The 25,229-nt window shown below is 42.3% G+C and overlaps 1 protein-coding gene across 5 annotated transcripts in view; it reads right to left on the bottom strand.

The window, feature by feature from the left end:
- LOC122697524 (cytidine monophosphate-N-acetylneuraminic acid hydroxylase) overlaps window positions 1-24,619 on the bottom strand; it is a 92,148-nt gene extending 67,529 nt beyond the window's left edge. For 3 of the 5 annotated variants that reach the window (XM_043908359.1, XM_043908362.1, XM_043908363.1), the window contains exon 1: window positions 524-948. The gene's annotated coding sequence lies outside the window, so the exon portion shown is untranslated. Of the gene's footprint in view, window positions 1-523; window positions 957-24,437 lie in introns of those variants that run through there. The other 2 variants (XM_043908364.1, XM_043908365.1) reach the window with 2 other exon arrangements.
- Between the last annotated feature and the right edge of the window lie 610 nt (window positions 24,620-25,229).

Genomic DNA, 25,229 nt, shown 5'->3' with positions numbered 1-25,229 from the left:
GAAATCAGGGTACATCTTAGTTCAGAGCACCCCTCATCTCCAAATCTTGAGTCCCCCATCCTCTTTCACCTCTGCATCCTTAGTATCTCTTTTGGTGCTAAAGCTTTCTGAGGACCAGGCAAAGCAGTAGGTAAGGTACTAGCGGAAGGAAAATTCCAAAGACAAGATTGATGGGCAGCCAGAGGGAAAAATAAGGGCAATCTACAGAAAAGGAGATGTCACCAGAGACGGGGCTGGGTGAAGTGGACAGGGCTTGGAGAGAGGGCGCCCTGGCAGATAACCATCCAGGACAAGCAGGGTCTGGGCATGGCAAGCTCGATACCTGAGTAACTGGGCAATCTGTGAGTGAGGTGTTCCTGGATGGTGCATACAATACCCACAAAAATGGGCTTAACATCATGAACCCCACCCCACCCTCACCCCCAACCAAGAGCTCTCAGTTCTTGTACCTTTTCATCAGACGAAGACAAACTATCAAAATGATCAATCCTAAATTCAGTAAGAAAACAATTTTAAATTGTACCTTTGTTCCAGTCCAGGTAGAAAGGGGCCAAACAGCTCCTTAGAGAAAGAAGAAACACTGAGATTGAAATCTTCTTTTGAATGATGTTTAGAATTTCTAGAGTGGCTGCAGTTTGGAAATCTCACTTTGCTTAGGAACAGACTTGATTGGATTTCTTCAGAGCCAGAAAACCTTTTCAAAAGCAATTATGAGAGCACCGCAGGGCAGTCAAAGTTCTGGAAGTATGAGCCCTCTGCAGAGGTGAAGTTCAATTGTCATGTTAATATATCTGCGGTTATCTCTGGTACTGTTTTGGTCCCACCCATGCAGCTTAGTTTCGATAAACTTCTCATTCCTTGCCAACACCAGGATGTGAAGTGCAAGTACGTGTCAAGTAGAGAGTGGGGGCGGGCAGGTATCTTTTATAGGCCTATCAGTAGGGTGAAGGAAGGAAAAGCGTTGAAGAATTAACATCCCTACCCAAACTTCCTGAACTCTTTTGAAAGTGCCTCAGCCCATCTCATATGCACAATGTTTTCTTTTGTTTCAATATTTATTTGGCTGCACCAAATTTTAATATTTGTTTTTAATATTTATTTGGCTGCACCAATATTTATTTGGCTGCACCTCCTAGCGGCATGCAGGATCTTCACTTGTGGCGTGTGAATTCTTAGTTGCAACATGTGGGATCTAGTTTCCTGACCAGGGATTGAAGCTGGGCCCCCATTGGGAATGTGCAGTTTTAGCCACTGGACCACCAGGGAAGTCCCCACCATGTATTTTTTTTTCCCCATGACGTATTTTTAATGCAATAAGAATAACTGCTTCACTAGAAATGGAAAGGTTCTGTGTAGAATATTTCCCATTAGGGTGTAGACAGCAGAAGTTTGGTATAGAGTGCAGAGGGTGTAGAATGTAGAGTGAAGTCCCTACACACCTCCGTATAGACTGCTTAGAATGACGTATAATGATGTCTTCCCTTCTAGCAGCCAAGAGTATCCTGAGCAGAAGCCTGCTTTTGTAGATAACCCTGTTGTTTCAGGGGCTTCCCTGGTGGCTCAGACAACAAAGAATCCACCTGCAATGCGGGAGACCTGGGTTCGATCCCTGGGTTGGGAAGATCCGCTGGAGAAGGGAATGGCTACCCACTCCAGTATTCTTGCCTGGAGAATTCCATGGACAAAGGAACCTGGCAGGCTACAGTCCATGAGGTCTCAGAGTCAGAGACAACTGAGTGATTTTTGTTTTCTCTTTTTGTGGTTTCAGAGGGTTTCCCAGGTGGTGCTAGTGGGAAAGAACCCACCTGCCAATGCAGGAGACATAAGAGATGTGGGTTTGATCCCTGGGTCAGGAAGATCCTCTGGAGAAGGGAATGGCAACCCACTCCAGTATTCTTGTTTGGAGAATCTCATGGACAGAGAAGACTGGCAGGCTACAGTCCACAGGGTTGCAAAGTCAGACACAATTGAAGCCACTTAACATAACAACCCTTCCCTTAGAGCCCCAACCAGGGTCAATTCAGGGTCCAATCCTGGATCTCCTGAGAAATTTGTGATCTCTTCTTGGTTCATTGCCCTTTATTTGACAAATATCCTGTCCTTTGGCTGATCACGATTCCATCTCTAGTAAACAGGCTTTATGCAGTTTTTTAAACAAGTACAAAAAAGTGAAGGACACTCTGATGTTTTGTCTGCCCATCAAGTTTTTTGTTGTTTTGTTGTTGTTGTTTAAAACTTTTTATTTTATATTGGAGTATAGCTGATTAAGAATGTTGTGGTAATTTCAGATGGACAGCAAAGGGACTCAGCCATACATATTCATGTATTCATTTTCCTCTATCTTCTCTCCCATCTGGGCTGCCACATAACATTGAGCAGAGTTCACTCTACTATACAGTAGGACCCTGTTGGTTATCCATTTTAAATATAGCAGAGTATACATGTTAATCCCAACTCCCTATCTCTTCCTCCCATTCTTCCCCGAACTCCCCCATTGCCCGGCAGCCATTAATTCATTCTCTAAGTCTGTGAGTCTGTTTCTGTTTTGTAAATAAGTTCATTTGTATCATTTCTTTTTAGGTTCTGCATGTAAGGAATGTCATACAATATTTCTCCTTCTCCTTCTGATTTACTTCACTCAGCATGACAATCTCTAGGTTCCTCAATGTCATTGCAGGCGTGCATGCTAAGTCGCTTCAGTCATGGCTGACTCTTTGCGACCCTATGGACTGCACCCCGCCAGGCTTCTCTGTCCATGGGATTCTCCAGGCAAGAATACTGGAGTGGGTTGCCGTGCCCTCCTCTAGGGGATCTTCCCAACCCAGGGATCAAAGCTGCATTTCTTATGTCTCCTGCTTTGGCAGAGGGTTCTTTATTACTAGGGCCATCTAGGAAGCCCGCATGTTGCTGCAAAGGGCATTATTTAATTCTACTTAATGACTAATATTCCATTATATGTGTGTGTGTGTGTGTGAAATTGAAAGCGGCTCAGTCGTGTCCAACTCTTTGCGACCCCATGGACTATACAGTACCTGGAATTCTCTGGGACAGAATACTGGAGTGGATAGACTTTCCCTTCTCCAGGAGATCTTCCCAACCCAGGGATTGAACCCAGGTCTCCCGCATTGCAGGTGGATTCTTTACCAGTTGAGCCACTAGGGAAACCCAAGAATACTGGAGTGGGTAGCCTATCCCACTCCATATATACCTCTTCTTTATCCAGTCCTGTCAATACTTCCCATCTTGTTTTAAGAACTCATATCATGTCCTTCTCCTTCACAAAAATCACCTACTCCACTTCTCACAGATTTATACTTTCTTCTGAATTCCTAAGGAATTCTGTACCTCACAATTTGCACTTTTGAAAAAAGTAATACAGGTTCGCTAAATATTTCCTTTGTGTTGGTCTTGTCTATTAGATTGTAAGCTAATGGAACATGAAGAATGTGACTTAGGACTTGTATTCAAAACAGTGCTTACAATAATGTATAAGCAAACTCAGTAGCAAATTCCCTATAAAGTAGCAAGAGGCTAGTTTTAACCACACCTCTTCTAGTTGGAGAAATGTCTCTTAATAGGATAAAGGAAGAAAGGGCTTCTATATAAGGCAATTCTTTTAGTTAACACCTCATCCTGAAAGTATTATTTTCTTTCCCAAATCAAGAAGGTCTCTCAAATTCTTTCTTCTCTTGTTCTAGAATACATCACATGATATTTTTTTGAACTGAGATATAACTTATAGTAACATGCACTAATCTTGAATGTACATAGGTATATACCCATGTAACAACCTCCATATCAAGGTATAGAACATTTCTAGTACTTCAGCAAACTCCACTCAACTCTAGTACTCCAGTCAATACCCATTCAAACAGTAACCACTCTTCTAACTTCTATCACCATAGGTTAGTTATGCCTACTATTACCTTTTATACAAATGGAATCAATAGTCATACATTTGACCTTTTCTCCCACCATTATGACTGTAAGTTTTTTCCATATTGTTATACACAGCAGTGAAGTGTTCCTTTTTCTTGCTGTATAGTATTCCATTGTATAAATATACTACATTTTCTTTATCTTACTATTGTTAGATATTTGGATTGCTTCTTGTCTTGGCTATTTGGGTAAATATGCTATAAACATTCTTGTGCATACCTTTGGTGTACATAAACACTCATTTCTGGAGTGGCATTTCTGGGTCAAATGGTACATATACATTAAATTTTAGTAGCCACTATCAACCAATTTCCCAATGAAGCTGTAGCAATTTACACTCCCAGTAGCAAATGCAAAAGAATTCCTGTTGCACTATCACAACTTTTTGCATCAGACACTTTTACAGTGTTTTTTAGTGTGTTGGACTTTAGACAGTTGGACATTGCCGGTGTCACACTAAGTAACTCTGAACCCTTGTGATGGGTTTATAAGCCCTAACATAACCATATGGATGACTGAAGTCAGCTGGCACCCAGAGGTGTAATATAAGGAATAGAAGCATCAGGTAAACAAAAGAGGACAGATGGTAATGAGTCTTTATGTACTTCTGGCCATTAGTGATTCGGATATCTGAGAGAAGAGCAATAGCTAGTTCATGTGATAACAGCACCCTCTAGGGTTCATGTTTTATTGCTGGAGGTTGCACAGTTGTGTATTTATTACATGCTTAATAAATTCTATATAAGCCTCACTTACGGAAAGGAGGCAGGAAACCACCAGAAGAAACTGAACATGACATGCACAATTGCTGAGGGAAACCACACCAACTGCCAAGAGGAAATTACATTCCTGTTTAGAAAAAAGAGAGAGATCAAGAACAGTGGGGAAAAGTCAGCTGTCAGAAAAAAATAACAAATTGAGCAATTAGAGCAAAAATATCTCTCCCCAAGGTGGATTTTGTAAGAGAAACAAGAAAGGGCTTACACCTTTTTCATTAGTATGTTGAGGCACAAAATTGTCAGTTTAACAGCTGTGTCAACTTAAAAAATATTCACAACCTAGAAGTTGAGAGTTAGACTTTCTTCAGTGAGAATTTTTAGGATTTCAAGCCCAGGAGGCAGCATCTCAAGTAACCCTAGGAGGACTGCTCTGAGGACGTGATGGGAGAATCAGATTACACAGAAGTTTTGCAGCAAAGGTGTGGTAGTCTGAACATTGAAAGATATTGTTAATTAAAGGAAAACCAAATATCTCAAGTTGAGGGATTAGCACTTTTCTATGTATGGGAAGGTGCAAGAGTCTGGGCTTACTGAAGTCATTCCTCTGATATGTACCTCACCTATCTGGAGCCAGTATCCTGTGTTTTCACATCCTGAGTTTCCTCAGGGCTCACTGTGGAGTGTGGTTGCAGTCTGATGGCTGCTAGATGGCAGGTATTCTTTCCTTCCTGAGTCTCCTCAGGGCTCACCAACTCACCATCAGTGGTGGCTACTATGGCTAATGACTGTAACATCCAATGTTTACTGACATGGCAGGAAATATTCATATATCATCAGGAACCTGAATTCAATCCACTGAATATTCTTAAGGAGAGAACAGATTTGTTGTATTGTATTGTATTATTCAGTCACTAAGTCATGACCAAGCGGCTGAATGACTGAACAACAACAAAACTTCAGTCAGTAAGTCATCTCTGACTCTCTGCAACCCCACGGACTGCAGCACAACAGGCTCCTCTGTCCTCCACTATCTCCTGGAGTTTGCTCAAATTCTGATCCATTGAGTCAGTTATGCTATCTAACCATCACGTCCTCTGTCACCACCTTCTCCTCCCACCTTCAAGCTTTGCCAGCATCAAGGTCTTTTCCAGTGAGCCAGTTCTTCCCATCAGGTGACCAAAGTATTGGAGCTTCAGTTTCAGCATCAGACCTTCCAGTGAATATTCAGGGTTGATTTCCTTTAGGATTGACTGGTTTGAGCTCCTTGCAGTCCAAGGAAGTCTCAAGAGTCTTCTCCAGCACCACAATTCAAAGGCATCACTTTTTCAGCGCTCAGCCTTTGTTTTGGTCCAACTCTCACATCCATACATGACTACTGGAAAAACCATAGCTTTGACTATATGGACCTTTGTCAGTAAAGTGGTGTCTCTGTTTTTAAATATGCTGTCTAGGTTTGTCATAGCTTTCCTTCCAAGGAGCAAGCATCTTTGAATTTCATAGCTGCAGTCACCATCCACAGTGATTTTGGAGCCTAAGAAAATAAAGTCTGTCACTGCTTCCACTTTCCCCCCATCTATTTGCCATGAGGTGATGGGACTGGATGCCATGATCTTAGTTTTTTAATACTGAGTTTTAAGCCAGCTTTTTCACTCTCTTCTTTCACCCTCATTAAGAGACTCTTTAGTTCCTCTTCCCTTTCTGCCATTCAGTTCAGTTCAGTTCAGTTGCTCAGTCGTGTCCAACTCTTTGTGACCCCACGGACTACAGCATGCCAGGCCTCGGCTGTCCATCACCAACTCCCAGAGTTGACCCAAACTCATGTCCATTGAGTCGGTGATGCCACCCAGCCATCTCATCCTCTGTCATCCCCTTCTCCTCCTGCCTTCAATCTTTCCCAGCATCAGGGTCTTTTCCAATGAGTCAGTTCTTCGCATGAGGTGGCCAAAGTATTGTAGCTTCAGCTTCAGCATCAGTCCTTCCAATGAATATTCAGGACTGATTTCCTTTAGGGTGGACTGGTTGGATCTCTTTGCAGTCCAAGAGACTCTCAAGAGTCTTCTCCAAGATCACAGTTCAAAAGCATCAATCTGCATATCTGATGTGATAGTTCTCCTGGCAATCTGAATCCCAGCTTGTGATTGATCCAGTATTGCATTTCACATGATATACTCTGCATAGAAGTTAAATAATCAGAGTGATAATATACAACTTTCTCATATTCCTTTCCCAATTTTGAGCCAATCAGCTGTTCCATGTCTTGTTCTAACTGTTGCTTCTTGACCCACATACAGGTTTCTCAAGAGACAGGTAAGGTGGTCTTGTACTCCCATCTTTTTAAGAATTTCCCACAGTTTGTTGTGATCTACACAGTCAAAGGCTTTAGCATTGTCAACAAAGCAGAAGTAGAGGTATTTTTGGAACTCCCTTGCTCTTTCTACAATACAACAAATGTTGGAAGTTTGATCTTTGGCTCCTCTGCCTTTTCTAAATCCAGCTTGTAAATTTGGAAGTTCTCAGTTCACATACTGTGGAAGCTTAGCTTGAAGGATTTTGAGCATTACCTTGGTAGCACGTGAAATGAGCACAATTGTATGGTAGTTTGAACATTCTTTGGCATTGCCTTTCTTTGGGACTGAAATGAAAACTGATCTTTTCCAGTCCTGTGGCCACTGCTGGGTTTTCCAAATTTGCTGACATAGTGAGTACAACATTTTAACAGGATCATCTTTTAGGATTTTAAATAGCTCAGCTTTGTTGGTAGTAAATTCTATAAGGCTTCCAAAGGCCCACTTGACTTCACACTCCAGGATGTCTGGTTCTAGATAAGTGACCACACCATCGTGGTTATCCAGGTCATTGAGACATTTTTTGTACAGTTCTTTGGTGTATTCTTGCCACCTCTTCTTAATCTCTTCTGCTTCTGTTAATGTCCTTACTGTTTCTGTCCTTTATCGTGCTCACCCCTGCAAGAAATGTTCCCTTGATATCTCCAGTTTTCTTGAAGAGATCTCTAGTCTTTCCCATTCTATTGTCTTCCCCTATTTCTTTGCACTGTTCACTTATGAAGGGTTTCTTACCTCTCCTTGCTATTCTCTGGAACTCTGCATTCAGTTGGATATAGTCTTTCCCTTTCTTTCTTGCTTTTCACTTCTCTTCTTTCCTCAGCTATTTATAAAGCCTCCTCAGACAACCACCTTGCCTTCTTGCATTTCTTTTCCTTTAGGATGGTTTTGGTCACTGCCTCCTGCATAATATTACAAACCTTTGTCCATAGTTGTTCAGGCACTCTGCGTACCAGATCGAATCCCTTGAATCTATTCATCACTTCCACTGTATGATCATAAGGGGTTTGATTTAGGTTTGGCACAGGTTGTAACAGGTTTGGCAACACTTTTTTCACTTATGTATTGACAAAGAAACAAAGGAAAAAAGGATACAAAAGAAGGAAATTCTTCGACTTTGTTATTTTGGAGAATGCTCAGATTCCTTAAAAGAAAAGTAATTGTATTTTTTTCTCAACAAAAAAATAATACACTTATTGGAGAAAATTCAGAAATTACAGATAAACAAAAAGAAAATTAAAGCCACTGATAAATTTCACTACCCAGAGTCAAATGACATTAACATTCTGATATATATTTTCTCTTTCTATGTGTTGATATATATCTATATATGTATATAAGTATATGAATGTATGTGTATACATATGTATTTCTACATATAATAAGAAAGATCATATCACTTACACTATTTGTAACCTGATTTTTCTCCTAACACTATATCCTGAACATTGTGCTATATCATTAAACGATGTTCCCCAATTAAAAAAAGAAAGAAGTTCTTAAACTAACACAAACAAGTGGTGAAAGTGGATGGTAATAAGAGAGACAGGATGGTGGGGGTCATTCAGGAGGACATGACCACCTGTTGATCCTCAAGCTGGATGGGCAACAGGAAGTTCATCGCCCCTTCCCTGCCTTGAATACATATTTGCCCACCGTCCCCACAGTGGGAGCTGTTTCAAGTCTGTAGCCTCAAGACCATCTGGACTAATGTTGAGACCATCTGGACTAATATATGACTGAACCCAGTCATACTGGTTTGATGAAAACCCCCTGTAACAGAACACTCTATTCCCCAAAGAAGCCCTCCAGCGTTCTGTAGTGGAAGATTCATAATCTCCCGGCACTCACTCACACAATACCCTTTGTCTTTATACATACTTTAGATTTCCGGTGGGCATGTTTGGAGACCTACTCATCAGGTATGGAATTGGGAGTTAGGCTTTTTATTTAATCTGCAAGGACAGGGGGACATTCAGGAAGATGAGTAAATGAAACAGGAGGTATGAAAAAGAGGGGCAATAGAGAACAAAAAGTTCAAAAATAAAACCATGAGTGTTCAAACAAAACAAAATCAGTAGTGATCTGAAGTAACAGCATAATATGACAAAAACCAAATCTAAAATCTGTGACAGAGGAAATCAATTTAAGGCATCTAAAATAACAACAACAGAGAAGAGAGTGAAAGGGAATGAGAAAGTGAGAGAGAAAAAATATGAAAAAATATGAGGAAGAAAAACCAATGATAACTAATTTCTGTATAGCAGTAAGTCCAGGAGAAAAGACAATAAACGAAGAAGAAATAATCAAGGAAAGAATAGAACTTCTCTGAACTGAAGAAAAAGTTGATTTCATATTTAAAGAATCTAACGATTTCAGGAATACTGAAAAAAGGCATCCTATAGATAATCTGATGAAATTTACAAATGATTAAAAAAAAAATACTTAAAATCCCACAAGCTTCCATGCCATGCCCCTACCCTACCCTACCCCCTCCACCAAAAGTCACTCCCAAATTAAGAACCAGACAAGGGAAAAGAAACCTGCTGACATCCGTCCTTTCATTTGTAAACTGAATGCCCGGGAACCACCTGGAAGCATATTTACACAATTTTGAGGGAGAATTCTACAGCCTATCTGTAATCCAAGCAAGATGATAAAATAGAGCTTTTTTCAAACTTACAAGGACTTAGAATACTCACTTTTCAACTACGCCTTCAGAAAATCAGTTCCACAGTACCCTAGTTCTCACAGCCTCAAACTCTTTGGTGAAAATCTCCTTTAACAGAACACTCCATTCCCTAAAGAAGATCTCTAGCCTTCTCTAGTGGAAGATTCGTTATCTCCCGGAGCTCACCCACACAACACCCTTTGTCTCTAGGCCTCTAGTCACTGTCCTAATAAAAGCCTCCCTGGGATGTCCCTAGTGGTTCAGTAGCTAAGACTCCTCACTCCCAGTACAGGAAGCCCAGGTTCTATCCCTGGCCCGGGAACGAGATCGCACATGCCAAAACAAAGAGTTTGCATGCTGCAACTACAGACCCTGTGTGCCACAAATAAGACCCAGTGCAGCCAAATAAATAAATGAATGTTCAAAACAAAACAAAAACAAATAAAAAAAAAAAAAAACACCTCCCTGAGATGATAACATCTTTCACCAACTATCCTCTCTCTTTCTCCCCATCTGCCAAGTTTCTTGCTACCCTTCTTTCTCCTCTCAGTTCTCTAACTTTATTCTTCCCCCATGCCATCTGACTTTTCCCACCAACCCACTAGGACAAAGGCCATCAGTAGCTTCCACACTGTGAAGGGTAACGAGCAGTTGTCAGTCCTTATTTCATTACTACCTTGACCTCATTATTACACCCAGTACTGCTGCCTACCCCCTTCTTGAAACTTTACTATTCTCTAGAAATCTGAGAATGAAATACATACTCTCCTGGGTCTCCACTGCACTCTGCTTTTGTTTTGTTCTAGCTCTTTGGTTTGGTTTGTTTTTCTCCTTCTTTTCTACCTGACCCTAAACGCCCCTGTTTTCCAGGCTCCCTTACCTTACTGACCTCATTACAGAGACTGTCTGCCTCATTCATTTGTTTCCAGACAGCAAAACCTCAAGTAGAAGGGGGGATTTGCTGTGAGGATCCAGCAAATCTCAAAGAACCCTTCTTCTCATGTCAGCATAGGGGAAAACACATGTCCCACTTCTTGTGTTTCCATGGCACATAAGAGAAGGGAAAAAGACTAATCTGAACAACCAGACACTGGCATTTACAGGATCAAGTTCATGAGTGGGCAAGACCACCGAGGAATGGGCCAGTGATGAGGGGAGGCCTGGGGTCCTTTTCTAGCCTACTGGCTGGACTCAGAATCCCCTCCGCAAGACCAGTAATATCTCTGCAGACACACTGGGATGTGTGAGTCCTCTAGCAGAAATCCAGGATGGAAGACTAAGGACCCTGCATATGCCTCTGTCCTCAGACATGTTCTGCAATCTGGCTTTTATCAAAAAAGTCTATATTGGGATTTATAGAATACTTGTACTGAGTAATAAAATCATTCTTTCTCCCCTTTTCCAAGGAGGTCTTTATGTGTATGCCCCATTTGCTAGAACCTAAAGAACTCTCTCCCTGAATAGTATCAGTGAAACTTGAATTCATTCTAAGACTGTGAGCATTCTAGATTATGAGCTCCAAAAGTCAGGCAGTATCTTCTTTTTATTTCCCATGTATGGAAAGAAGAACCTAGGCCAGGAGCACCCTGTAAATTTTAATAATACTGGTTCAACAAACAGATCCTCAGCATATTCCCTTCTTAGAAGTATTAACTAGTTTGCTTCTGTAACCAAATCCATATGTCTTTTTCATCCTGCTTCCATTTCCCCTTCCTACAAAACACTAAAGCGCCACTTCCATCTCCTTTTCTCATTCCTGGGAGAAAGTCACATAAATATCAAACATTTTGAAATTTCAGGAAAACAAATAAATATGGGATAACATTTGCTCATCAATGGTAATGGCACCCCTGCCAGTAGAGAAGAATCATACTAATGTAATTGCTTCTCTTGAATTAGTTTAACGTCTCAGTTTGTACAAGATGTAAGAGAAAATGTATGGAGGAACATTAGAGGTCAGCTATTTGTTGTTCTGTTCATAGTCTGAGCAAACAGCTATATCCCAGTGGTGAAAACAGGACTCCAAAGGAGCAAGCATTGTTGCTTTTCCTAAAGATTCCTGTGCAATCCTGCTGTTAGATTGTTCTCCTTTTCCGGACCAAGGAAAAAACCAAGACAGAGGGAGTTCATTTTTTAGCTATTCTTGATTTGTATGTAATAGGTTGCTCTTGATCTCCCCTTGATTAATTTCAGCTGAGGCCTTCCCATCAGATATAAACCCAAATTATTAGCCTCATAACTGGCCAGACAACTCTGCCATTCCACAGCTCTCAGTCATTTAAAAAAATCTATTTCAAAAACCCACTCTCAAGTTGATCCCAATCCTTTAAGTGTCAAGGCGTTTAGTCTGCACCCTTAAAGGAAAACATCTATGGTCTTCCTACCACAAAGGAGTCACAGTTGAGCTAAACACGCACAGGGCAACTTTGGATGGTGAACTTTAGACTGAGTGCTGGAGATAGAAAATCAAGGAAGGGGAATTTCCTGGCAGTCCAGTGGTTAAGACTCCTCGCTTTCACTGCCAAGGGCATCGGTTCAATCCCTGGTCAGGGAACTAAGATCCCACTAAATGCAGCCAAAAAAAGAAACAAACAAACAAAGAAGGCACATCCCCTGATTTTCAGGAGATCAGAGCCTAGTGAAGGAGACAGACATCTAATCGGAAAATGTCAGCAAAGTTTGACAAGTAACCAACCTCTCCACCTTGGCTCCAGAATTCCTCCTGCAATCCATAATCCCAGGAACCTTTGGCTTTGTCCCTTTCTTTCCTAACCCTTCCACTCTCCCCTCTACCTGCTACTCCATTTATGTATATTTATGTATATACAAGGCTTCCCTGATGGCTCAAGTGGTAAGGAATCCACATGCAATGCAGGAGACTGGGGTTCGATCCCTGGGCGGGGAAGATCCCCTGGAGGAGGAAGTGGCAACCCACTCCAGTGTTCTTGCCTGAAAAATCCCATGGACAGAGGAGCCTGGTGGGCTGTGGTCCATAGTGTAACTAGTCTGACTCTGCAAAGAGTCAGACACGACTGAGCACAAGCACCTACATACACATGTATATGCAAGCCTCTCCTAGTTTGAAGTGTCCGTCCTTAACTCACCAGTATCTCCCAGCAATGAGTCTTTCTCTTCCCTTTCACAGCCAAAACAGTGAAAAATAGTAGTCACTCATTGTTTCTGATTCTCCTTTCTCTTTACTTTCCATTGGCCCCTTGAGCCACCCCATGTGAATTTTACCCCCTTCACTCTACCTTAAGGCAGCAATATCTTCCACATCATGAAATCCAAACAATGCTTTTTAGTCATCCCTTTACTGGATAGCTCAGCTCCAACTGACAGTGTTCTCCTTTGGGTCTTCACAGAATCACTCTTGCCTTTTTGCCCTCCCTCCTCCCTCGATTTCTAAGAAACATCAAGCCCTGTCACCTCCAAATGAACCGAGTGCCCTGGTCCAACCCCATATCATTCTCATCCAACTGCAGCAGGAACATCCTAACTGAGCTTTCTGCCTCTTCTCTTGCCAACCTGCCTTCAACTTACTTGCTACATTACAGCCAAAAGAGCTTTGTAAATGTCAGATTTAATCTTCTTTTCTGTCTTAAACTCTCAATGATTTACAACTTCCTTGAGGGTAAAGTCCAAAATACTTAGTATGACTAATGAGTTGCATCCTGGTCAGACTTGTGCCTGCCTCTCCCATCTTTTCTCCTACCACTCTCTTCCCTCTCTACCTTATTGTTCTTCTAAGGTTCAGGGGACATTTTCCCTTTCAACTGTTTCTTCTGCTTGAATGTCCTCCTTCATCATCTTTGCCTAACTCTAACTCAGATTTCACCTTAAATGTCACTTCATTTAGAAATTTCTGATACCCACAGGTTCAGTTAAAAGCCCATATTACATCCTACAGTGGGACTTCCCTGGTGGTCCAGGGATTAAGAATCCACCTGCCTGCAGGGGACATGGGTTTCATCCCTGGTTGGGGAAGATCCCACATGACTTAGGGCAGCCAAGCCAGGGTATTACAACTGAACCCACATGCTGCAACTACTGAAGCCTAGAGCCCGTGCTCTGCAACAAGAGAAGCCACCGCAATGAGAAGCCCATGAATGGTAACTGGAGAGCAGCCCCTGCTCACCACAACTAGAGAACGCCTGCACAGAGCAAGGAAGACTCAGCGTAGCCCTCCCCAAATTAAATAAATAAATAATAATAATAAAAAAAAAGATCCTATAACATGCAGAACTTTGCATTTCTCCTTAATATCCAGCACACCTATTATTATTTATTCAAAAATCTGTCTTCATCCCTAGACATTAAGCTAAGTGGAAGCAGGGGTCATGCTTGTCTGTCCATTGCTATATCCCTAACATCTAGAATGGTGCATATTTTTGAATGAATGAACCGATACACTGAATGCTGTAAAAATAACAAAGAGGGACACTAAGCCTGTCTTCAGAGGGAAATGAGGGCCAGTTCAGTTCAGTTGCTCAGTCATGTCTGACTCTGCGACCTCATGGACTGCAGCACGCCAGGTTTCCCTGTCCATCACCAACTCGCAGAGCTTGCTCAAACTCATGTCCATTGAGTCAGTGATATGATCCAACCATTTCATCCTCTGTCATTCCCTTCTCCTCCTGCCTTCAATCTTTCCCAGCATCAGGGTCTTTTCCAATGAGTCAGTTCTTAGTATCAGGTGGCGAAACTATTGGAGCTTCAGCTTCAACATCAGTCCTTCCAATGAATATTCAGGACTGATCTCCTTTAGGATTGACAGGTTTGATCTCCTTGCAGTCCAAGGGACTATCAAGAGTCTTCTCTAACACCACAGTTCAAAACCATCAATTCTTCAGCACTCAGCTTTCTTTATGATCCAACTCTCACATCCATACATGACTACTGGAAAAACCATAGCTTTGACTAGACAGAGCTTTGTCGGCAAAGTAACGTCTCTGTTTTTTAATATGTTGTCTAGGTTTGTCCTCAGAGGGAAATGAGGGCCAAGACACTTCTAAATCTATATTACTATAATTTCTAGGGGAAATTCACTCAAAACCAGAAGAAGTCACTTCTGGTTTCTAGAAACAGCTGGATGTTTGTGAAGGGTGAGTATATTTGTGGAAAACCGTTAAGGAGTGCAAATGGTTTTAAGAAATCGATTGTTATTCTGAAGTTTTATAATATAAAATACATCTCCAGTGTGGCAATATCCTATAACTCTGGCCAGTAGTATGGTTCATATCCTGAGGGTATATTTGTTATATTATATAAACTCAGGGCACATATTTTGAGCTAAACAGATGTATGACAGGACAGACATAAACAAGAGTTTCCGGGATGAAAAGAAAAAGAAAAAGAATTTCTGGGATGAGACATTTGGCGTTAGTTCATTCCACAAATCTACCAAGCCTGGACCTATTAATAGAATCAAGGCGTTGTATAAAAATTTGATCTAGAGAAAAAGAAATCTACAAAAGTTAAAAAATCATAGATGCTTAGAGCTGAAAGAGACCTTACAGCATCCAGTTCAACCCTCCTGCTCTTCTCCCTCCCATGCTGGATGCGGTTAAGTCACTTTCCTAAAGTTTGGGGCACAGTTAGTGGCAAACTTGGTAATGGAAACCCAGTTTCTATATCCATGAAACTGAGTTCTTTTTCTGATTCTTGACTCAAAAAAACTCTAATGTTATGGAATTTATAAGCCTTCTCGAGACTATGTCCTGAAAAAGGTTTTCTGGAAACCCTTGCCTTCCGCTAACCTGATCCTGATTCTCCAAGTAGCATCCCCTGCATAGAGAGACCTGTTAGGTCACCTCACCACCCATACTGCTGAAAGACTCAAGAGATGGTAAGAGGAGTGACTGAAGAACTCTGAGGAACTCCTCGACATCACGTCATAAAGGAGAACTCAAGGAGTAAGTCCTCTATGGCGTTCTATGACATTGTTCTCATCTTTCTTTTCTGAGTGCTGGGACAATCAGTTTCCTTGCCATCACAGAATATTTGGAGAACATCTCGTGTTTTAAAAACCTATGATCCAGCAACTCAGTTCACAGGTATACATCCAAACAGCAGGGACTCACACAGATACTTATATACTAATGTTCTTAGCAGCATTATTCATAATAACCACAAGGTGGAAACTACCCCAGAGTTCATCCACAGATGAGCTGATAAGTAGAAGGTGGTATATATACAATGCAATATTATTCAGTCATTAAAAAGGAATGAAATTCTGATACATGCAACCACATGGGTGCAACTTGAAAACATTATGCTAAGTGAAACAAGCCAGACACAAAAGGACACGTATTGTACAATTTCACTTAGATGAAACACTGTAAAACAGAGGTTCCAAAGGCTGGAGGGTAGGAAGTTATTGTTTAATGGGTACATAGCTTCTGTTTGAGTTGATGAAAAAGATATTGCTTAATGAATACATAGTTTCTGTTTGGGTTAATAAAAATGTTCCGGAATAGTAGTGATGGTTACACAACCCTGCAGATGTACTTAATGCCACTGAGTGTACACTTAAAAATGGTTAAGATTGTGAATTTTATGTTTTACATGTGTTTTACCACAATAGAAAAATTATTCAATGAAGCTCTCAGTTCCAGTCAAGATGAAATCTAAAACATGTCCAAGCAACCAAAGGAAGGTACACAATGAGAAAGCAAGGAACAAAAAATAGAGGAAACAAACAAAACAAAAACTAGAATGCAATATAGAAGCTCTAACAAGTTAATCATTACTTTTGGGACTTCCCGGCAGTCCACAGGTTGGGACTCCGCGCTTACACTGCGCGGTGCACAGGTTCAGGGGGCAAGGTTCTAACCCTGCTTGGGGAACTAAGATCCCACAAGCCACGTGGGTGGCACAGCCAAACAAACAAGCAAAAAAAACACACAAGAAACACAAACAAATTAAAAACAATTACCTTAAATGTAAGTAGTTCAAATACAGTAATCATAAGACAGAAATTGGCAAAGGGAATAAAAAGCCATGAATCAACAATATGCTGTCTGTAAGAAATTCATTTCAGATACAATACAGGAGAGGTTTCCCTGGTGGCTCGTGGTAGAGAATCTGCTTGCCAAAGCAGGAGATGCAGGTTCGATCCCTCATCTGGGAAGATCTCCTGGAGAAGGAAATGGCAACCCACTCCAGTATTCCTGCCTGGGAAATGCCACGGATGGAAGAGCCTAGCGGGCCATACTCCATGGGGTTGCAAGAGCCAGACACAACGTAGGGACTACACAGCTACAATACAGGAAGGTGGAAAATAAAAGGACAGGAAAAGATATATTACTACTCGTTAAACAAAAAGAGCAAGATCTGACTATGTTAATGTTGATGTAACCAGTAATCATAAGTTTTGAGCCATACCTTAAGTATTCAACCTGTGGATTAAAAAAGTTAAAACTTAAGGCTAAATGGATTCGTATTCCTATTTTTCAAACAAGCCAACATCAATAAAGCATATTACCTTATTCGGTTTCCCTCTTAATAAAGCACCAGGGGTGCCCTCTTCCCGTGATGCATCAAGATTGAAACATACTTGGAAGAGGACACACATTCTCTTCCTCTGTTGTGACACCTGACTTCTGAGAAGTTGAATGCTGCTATATTGAGCTCTACTAGCTACACGCACACTTTGCTGGCAGCTGCAGGCTGGCCAGAATTGACTGGATCATCACCACTGTGTGTGCTGGGGAATGGAGCTAGACGGTACCTTAAAGGAGAGTGATGACACAGACCTGCCCTGCTGTTGATGGAGTGAAGGGCAAGTTGAAAGAAATCATCTTTTTTTAAGTTGCAGAACTGTAGCCCTAAGGAGCAGAAGTTGGCAGTTAGTTCTTTGAGCTCCTCTTCTCCTTTAAGTTCAAGACCAGAGTTTCTTGAACTGACCCCCTGATCTGATGCATAGGGCCAGGGGCATCTGGCACATGAAGATAAGAGCACTCTTTCTCAGGTCTGAGAACTTAGGCTCCTCCCCCTTGATGCTGTGAAGACTGTGGCTCTGGGTTTTATCTCCATTCCTTCTGAGGCCTGTTTCATTTCTACTTTCCAAACTGCCTAGAACTGAATTTCTTATGTAAATATGGAGAAGCAGGATTTTCTGTTTGAAAAGGGTAGATGTTGTATACTGTAACTATATTTTCCAGGATCAGAAATTCAAGTCAAGTTATAAGGGGGGAAAAAAAAACCAAAAACCTGATGCATACATTCTTTCAGAACTAAATTGAATGAAGAATATGTGACACTGACTACTACTTAAACAATACCACTTGCAAGAAATGTGCCTATCCTATTCAAACGGTTGGGTTTTGCATCAGATTTGACCTCGCTTGTAGCCACTCATCTTCCTGGTGACCATCCTAAGTACTGAGAAAGTACCAAGAGGAATATATTAACTTTATGTAGAGTCAGATTTCGGTCAGTAAAGGTCATAATAAATATAAGGGAAATCATTTTTCTTAAGATGTTTACTTCCAGGGCAGCTACAATAAATGAAAGATATATGATTAAATAGTTACTAGAACTAGACTCTAGGGAGATAAATGTGTGATCCCCCCATCGTTTCAGCAGGTCCAATCTTCTTTTACATTTTTGGGGGGTGTATGTGGCCGAGTCTTTGCTGCCCCATGGACTTAGCCCACCAGGCTCCTCTGTCCATGGGATTCCTAGGCAAGAATCCTGGAGTGGGTTGCCATGCTCTCTTCCAATGGATCTTCCCAACCCAGGGATCGAACCTGTGTCTTGTCTCTTACGTCTCCAGCATTGGCAGATAGGTTCTTTACCACTAGCACCACCTGGGAAGCCCATATTACATTTTTCTGTGTGTGTGGGAAATATCTGACCAAGTGTCTTCCAGTTTGGAAACTGAAAGAATGAGTTTCCAGGAATTAGGGAAAGTGGTACGTTTGTATTTCCGAAGATGACAGCATCTTCCCACGTGGCTGTTCTCACAAGGTGATTGACATTCCTCTCACGGAGATTCGTGTTCCCTCTGTTGGCATCTGGGTGGGAGCTTGGGACTGCTCCAAACAACAGAGCACATGACAGATCGGTGCTTTGTGGCTTCTGAAGCTGGATCTAAAATCACACAGCTGCCACCTGGCCCATTCCTTGGAGCCTATCCTTGGAAGCCAGTCACCACGTTAGGAAGAAGCCTGGGCCACATGAAGGAACCACATGCAGTGTCTGGCCACTCTAGCTGAGGACTCAGGCTCCATCCACCCTGGGCATGTGAAGGAGTGAGCTTTCCAAGGGCTCCATCCCCCCATCCCACCCCTGCTCAAGTCTTCCAGCTGAGGTTCCAGACATCATGTTGCAGAAAAAGCCCCTGCCACTGTGCCCTGAGAATGCCTGACCACAGAGCCTGACTTATAGGCTCTATGAGCATAACAAATGATTGTTTTCATTACTGGGGAAAAAAAGTACTCAAGTGATGCTTAAATTAAGTTTCTGTTAGGAAAAGATTACAGATCTTGTCAGGCTAGGAGGCTACAGACACACAGCAGTAGCCCCACACAGTCCAGTTAGAGAAAATTGACACAGAAGAAATAAAACACATGGAATCCCCCAACTCTCACTGGGGGGACTACCTGGGCCAGGTAGAGACGGTCTGCACCCACCACAGCCAACATGCAGCCAAGAAGGGCCAGCCTCTGAGAGCAGTCTGGATTCACAAAAGAAAGGACTTGACCTCACACCAAAGATGTATCCACATGACACATTTAGGTTGTTGCAAATATAGGTTGACCTATGGAATACTTGGGTTCTCTCGACAATGGGAAATGAATGACAGGATTTCTAGGTCCAAGAAGCAGAATAGGGAGAATGCATGCTGAGGGCCTGCGTCCACACTGAAGGTCAAAGTCTGCACGTGGAAGGCCCTGGAACAATCTTGAAGTGCTTCTGTATACCCAGAATGCTAGCATCAGCCAAAAGCCGTGCTGCCCCTTTGCAGATGGCTCTGGTCAGCTCGGCCTGGCAGAAGGAGATGGGTACCCAGGCCATCCAGATTTGTCTCCCAACAGATTGAAAGAGAAGAAAGGGAAAATCTCCCCTAACCTTCTCCTCTGCCCTCCTCCCATCAATTAAAACAAGATTAAGTTATTTCTCACTCTTCAGTTTGACAGAATTTTATTTTTTTATCATTTATTTTTATTAGTTGGAGGCTAATTACTTTACAATATTGTAGTGGTTTTTGCCATACATTGACATGAATCAGCCATGGATTTACATGTGTTCCCCATCCTGATCCCCCCTCCCGCCTCCCTCCCCATCTGATCCCTCTGGGTCTTCCCAGTGCACCAGCCCCGAGCACTTGTCTCATGCATCCAACCTGGGCTGGTGATCTGTTTCACCCTTGATAGTATACTTGTTTCAATGCTATTCTCTCAGAACATCCCACCCTCGCCTTATCCCACAGAGTCTAAAAGTCTGTTCTGTACATCTGTGTCTCTTTTTCTGTTTTGCATATAGGGTTATCGTTACCATCTTTTAAAATTCCATATATATGCGTTAGTATACTATATTGGTCTTTATCTTTTTGGCTTACTTCACTCTGTATAATGGGCTCCAGTTTCATCCATCTCATTAGAACTGATTCAAATGAATTATTTTTAATGGCTGAGTAATATTCCATTGTGTATATGTACCACAGCTTCCTTATCCATTCATCTGCTGATGGGCATCTAGGTTGCTTCCATGTCCTGGCAATTATAAACAGTGCTGTGATGAACATTGGGGTGCACGTGTCTCTTTCAGATCTAGTTTCTTCAGTGTATATGCCCAGGAGTGGAATTGCAGGGTCATATGGCAGTTCTATTTCCAGTTTTCTAAGGAATCTCCACACTTTGAAAGAATTTTAAAGATGAATATTATTCACTGTTGATGAGCACCTTGGGAAAGGTGTATGCACATAATAGTCACAAGGATATAAACTGGTAGCTTTGGGAGGAAATTTGACAGTATCTAGCAAATTTTAAATGTGAGTATCCTTTGATTCAGCAATCCTGCTTCAAGTATGATTTTGTTTTAAGAAGTGCTTTAGCATTTGTACAAAAAAATGTCTGTTGAAAACAAAATATTAAAAATACCCATAGAGGAATGAGCAAATAAATTAGGGCACATCCTTCTGTGAATATGGCAATTAGACATAAAGTAGATTTATGGGTGGGGCTTCCCAGGTGGCCCTAGTGATAAAGAACTCACCTGCCAATGCAGGAGATGTAAGAGATGCGGGTTTGATCCCTGGGTCAGGAAGATCCCCTACAGGGGAGCATGGTAACCCACTTCACTATTCTTGCCTGGAGAATCTTAGGGACAGAGGAGCCTGGCAGGCTACAGTTCATAGGGTCGCAAAGAGTCAGACACGACTGAAGCAACTTAGCACCCACACGCATGCTGATTTATGGGTACCAACATAAATAGGGCTGTACAATACATTGTTCCTTTACTTCTTTTGATTTGGAGTGTGCAAAAAAATCCTACTTGTAATTCAGTTCAGTTCAGTTCAGTCACTCAGTCATATCCGACTCTTTGCAACCCCATGGACTGCAGCATGCCAGGCCTCCCTGTCCATCACCAACTCCCCGAGCTTACTCAAACTCATGTCCATTGAGTCAGTGATGCCATCCGACCAGCTCATCCTCTGTCATCCCCTTCTCCTCCCGCCTTCAATCTTTCCCAGAATCAGGGTCTTTTCCAAGGAGTCGGTTCTTCACATCAGGTAGCCAAAGTATTGGAGCTTCAGCTTCAGCATTAGTCCTTCCAATGAATATTCAGGACTGATTTCCTTTAGGATGGACTGGTTGGATCTCTTTGCAGTCCAAGGGACTCTCAAGAGTCTTCTCCAACACCACAGTTCAAAAGCATCAATTCTTCAGCACTCAGCTCTCTTTATAGTCCAACTCTTACAATTACTTTGCTTTAAAATTAGTATCCACTTTATTAATGCCACAAAATTGCTACACTATTGCTGGGAGTGAAATATATTTGCTCACCACCAGAGGAAGCCTGGAACATATTGATTACAATTGAATTTCCAGAAACTCTTTCAATCTAGTACATTATAGTTACTCAAGAACTGTTTAATCAGTGAATGAAACAGTCAGGCCAGCAGCACCAAGGTTCCTCCCAGATCCAGTTAATTCTTGGATTCTACCTAGAGAAAAAACTGTTCTTATAAAGTGGTCATGATAATACCTACCTAAAAGAGCTACCATGCTGAGAAACAAAATGTGCAAAATTGAGTCCTAAGTTATAATTTGCTGTACAAATTCCAGGAGCTATTTTGTGGTTGGCCTTCACTGAATAAAAATCACTTCTCTGTCAAGTTCAGAGTCACTCTGGGAAGTTGCAGAGAGCCTTATTTCAATTGTTTATGTAAGAAGAGAGAAGGGGCATGAAGGAGTAGGAGGAAGGATCAAACAGTAAAAACAGTGGACGGTTGAGGATGAAGAGGAGGCTGATGACAAATGCCAAGTCTGAATGCTAGTTATGTAAAAAAAAAGAAAAAAAGTAATGGTAATAGTCAGGAAAGGCTTTATATATGTATAAAGCATTAAGCATACACTGCATTTAATCCTCATCACCAGGAAACTCTTGAAGTTGAGAGGGGCCCCCAGAGATCTTCTATGGCAGTTCTCTCACCTGATTGGTTGGTTTAGTTGCTAAGTCATGTCCAACTCTAGTGACCCCATGGACTCTAGACTGCCAGGCTCCTGTGTCCATGGGATTTCCCAGGCAAGAATACTGAAGTGGGTTGCCATTTCCTTCTCCTCTCACCTGATTGTTATTCCTTAATTATGCTTGAAGGGAAACAATGGCAGGCTTTTCAAAATTATTGGAGCAGAAAGAGTCTCCAAATTTGGTTATGAGCTTCTTAGAGCTGTCATAACTAAGCATGATAAACTGGGTAGCTTAGGATAACAGAAATGTATGCTTTCACAGGTCTAGAAGCCAGAAGTCTTAAATCAAGGTATCAACAGGTTGGTTCCTTCTGAGGTCTGTAAGAAGAATCTGTTCCTGCCTCTTAGCTTCGGTGCTGACAATCCTTGGCAGTTCCTGGCTCATAGATTGTCCCTTCAGTCTCTGCCTCCATCTTTAAATTACCTCTTCTTTATTTCTCCTCTTCTTGTTGTGTGCTTTCCTGTTCTTATAAAGACACCTGACATTGGGTTCAGAGTCAGGTCTACCCAGATAACCCAGGATAATCTCACCTTAAAATTCGTAACTTAGTTGTATCAACAAAAACCCTTTTCCCAAATAAAGTCACATTCAGAGGTTCCGACTAGACATATCTTTGGATGGTGGGGCAACCAACCAACTCACCACGGTGTGTTTGTGTGATTTTACTTTTGGAAGAAGGCTTCTAGAAGAGAAATATATTCTAAAGGGCAGTAAAAGCTAAAGCTTTTTTTTAAAAAATCACTTTTCCTAGGCAGTTCCTAGAGGATGGATGTAAATGGTTTGCAGTATTCTCTTCAAAATGTTGCAATGTTCTCTTTCAAAACTGGTCCCAGCTAAAAAGTTACTAAAACAGTTAACACATACTAAAGCCTTTCACCATCCCAACTTCTCTTTATGAAAATCATACAAATTTTCTCAATTGTAGTGTCCTGAGAAATATAAATACTTGAGAGGGAAGAATGCATAAATGAGCAGCCTAATAGAGTTTGATGTGCTACCCGCTAAATTTAGAGTCTCTTTCCAGTGAGGTGGTGAGTTAAATACTGAAAGGACCCTCCTGCTGAAAACAACTAAAAACAGATAAAAACCTTAAAAGAGTCAATGAGCTGTCACAGAAGAAGTAAGTGCTTCTCAAACCAACGACTGAGTGATATAGAGGGAGCACTATCTCCAGCCATTTACCAGACAAGAAGGGAAGGGGAAACGAAGATTCAGCTTTGAAGTCATAGCCTCAAAAGGGCTCCAGAGACACAGCCCAGAGCCTACCCAACCTGAGGGATCTAATACATCTTCTCCCCAAAAGTTGGTATCCCAGTGGGTTAAACCATCAATTCAGAAAGGAGAAAAAAATAAAGAACTCAACTTTCATCAACATTTTCAGCCTGAATTCACACTACGTGGGAGAACTGGAGAAGAATTTAATTTTCAGTGATCCTAGACTAGAAGTTCTCATAAACCTGGAAGAAGCAAATGAAGACCTTCTGGAGACTTCTAATCCAACTGAAGACTATTCCTTCAGGTAAAATTCCAAAGCATCGAACAGCCCATAGTACAAAAGAACTCACCTTTCAAAGCACGATAAGCCAACGCAACACCATAAAAAAGGTCCATAGTAGTATCATTAATTCAGTTCTATGAACTGAAACATGTCTTTTCCCATACTTACACATATGTCACCTACGCCTAAAAGAGGTATCAAATTCTAACCAAGAGAAAACTGACAGAGCCACACTGACAATAGAAAAAGAGTAGTTTGGCAATAAACATTGCCAGAGATATAAGGATAAACGGTTCAGTTCATCAGAAACCATCTGAGCCTCCAGGGAAGCCCCTTCAGAAATCTTAGCTTAAATTTGCATGCACTCCTAACAGCCTCAAGAATACTGACAAATTCTGAGGAAAAAGCAAGTTCAAAATCAAAATAGACGTGTAAATACTTCCTCAGCAACTGAGAGCATAAGCAGATAAATGTATTTTAGCGGTTAGTCGCGAGTGCGCAGGCGCAGCCGGCGGCGCGCTGAGGGCTCTGACGCGCCGGCAGCCGGCGAGCGAGCGAGGCCTCACCTGTGGCACCTGACGAAGGGTGTGCGGGAGGCGGGCGGGGGGCCTGAGCGGAGGCGCCCCCGGAGACGCAGGCACAGCAAGAGTCTGGCTGCACTCGGAGGGGCGGGAGGGAGAGGCACCAGAGTCGAGGGAAGAGAAAATAGGCGCCCCCAGAGAGAGGTGCCTGGCTGGGAACCGCGTGGGGACAGGGGGTACCTTCTGGGCGCGGCCCAGGCGGCAGGACCTGGTACTCGGGAACGGTGCCTGCCGTCCCGTTACCTCGGGAAAGGCTCCTCCCCGCCGCGTCACCGGCTCCTGACGGCTCGAGGACATCTGAGAACCCGCCCCGCACCCTCCGCTCAGGCGGACTGTCCCCCGGGCCTTCCGCGCGCGCGGGGTGCTCCCTGCCCCCACTCTCTCTCCACCCGGACTCTCGGGGCAGCTCCCTCGCGGGGCTTCTTTTCCCTCGAGGGGAAGCGGGAACTTAGCTCCGGGCATGGCTGGTCTTCAGAAAGAATTTTATCCTAATGATGGTTCCTGTGCAGCTTCCAGACTCGCTAGAGCCACGGTCAGAACACTGGTAGCCTCCGAAGGTACATGTTGGGGTATGTCAGGGGGGAAAGTTAGTAAGGATGAGGAGGGTTTGAATAATGCAATTTAGAAACCTGACCTAATGGATGTATATACCTACATATGGCCAGTGAGCACATGGAAAAGTGCCCAGGATCATTCGGTATCAGAGAAATATGAATTAAAACCCAAAACGAGTAGGAGATGAAAGTATCAAAAATGATTCATGTAATTCCACTTTTG

The sequence above is a fragment of the Cervus elaphus genome, chromosome 7 (genome assembly GCF_910594005.1).
Source record: "Cervus elaphus chromosome 7, mCerEla1.1, whole genome shotgun sequence".
NCBI lineage: Eukaryota > Metazoa > Chordata > Mammalia > Artiodactyla > Cervidae > Cervus > Cervus elaphus.
This window is presented reverse-complemented; position numbering and strand designations above follow the sequence as displayed.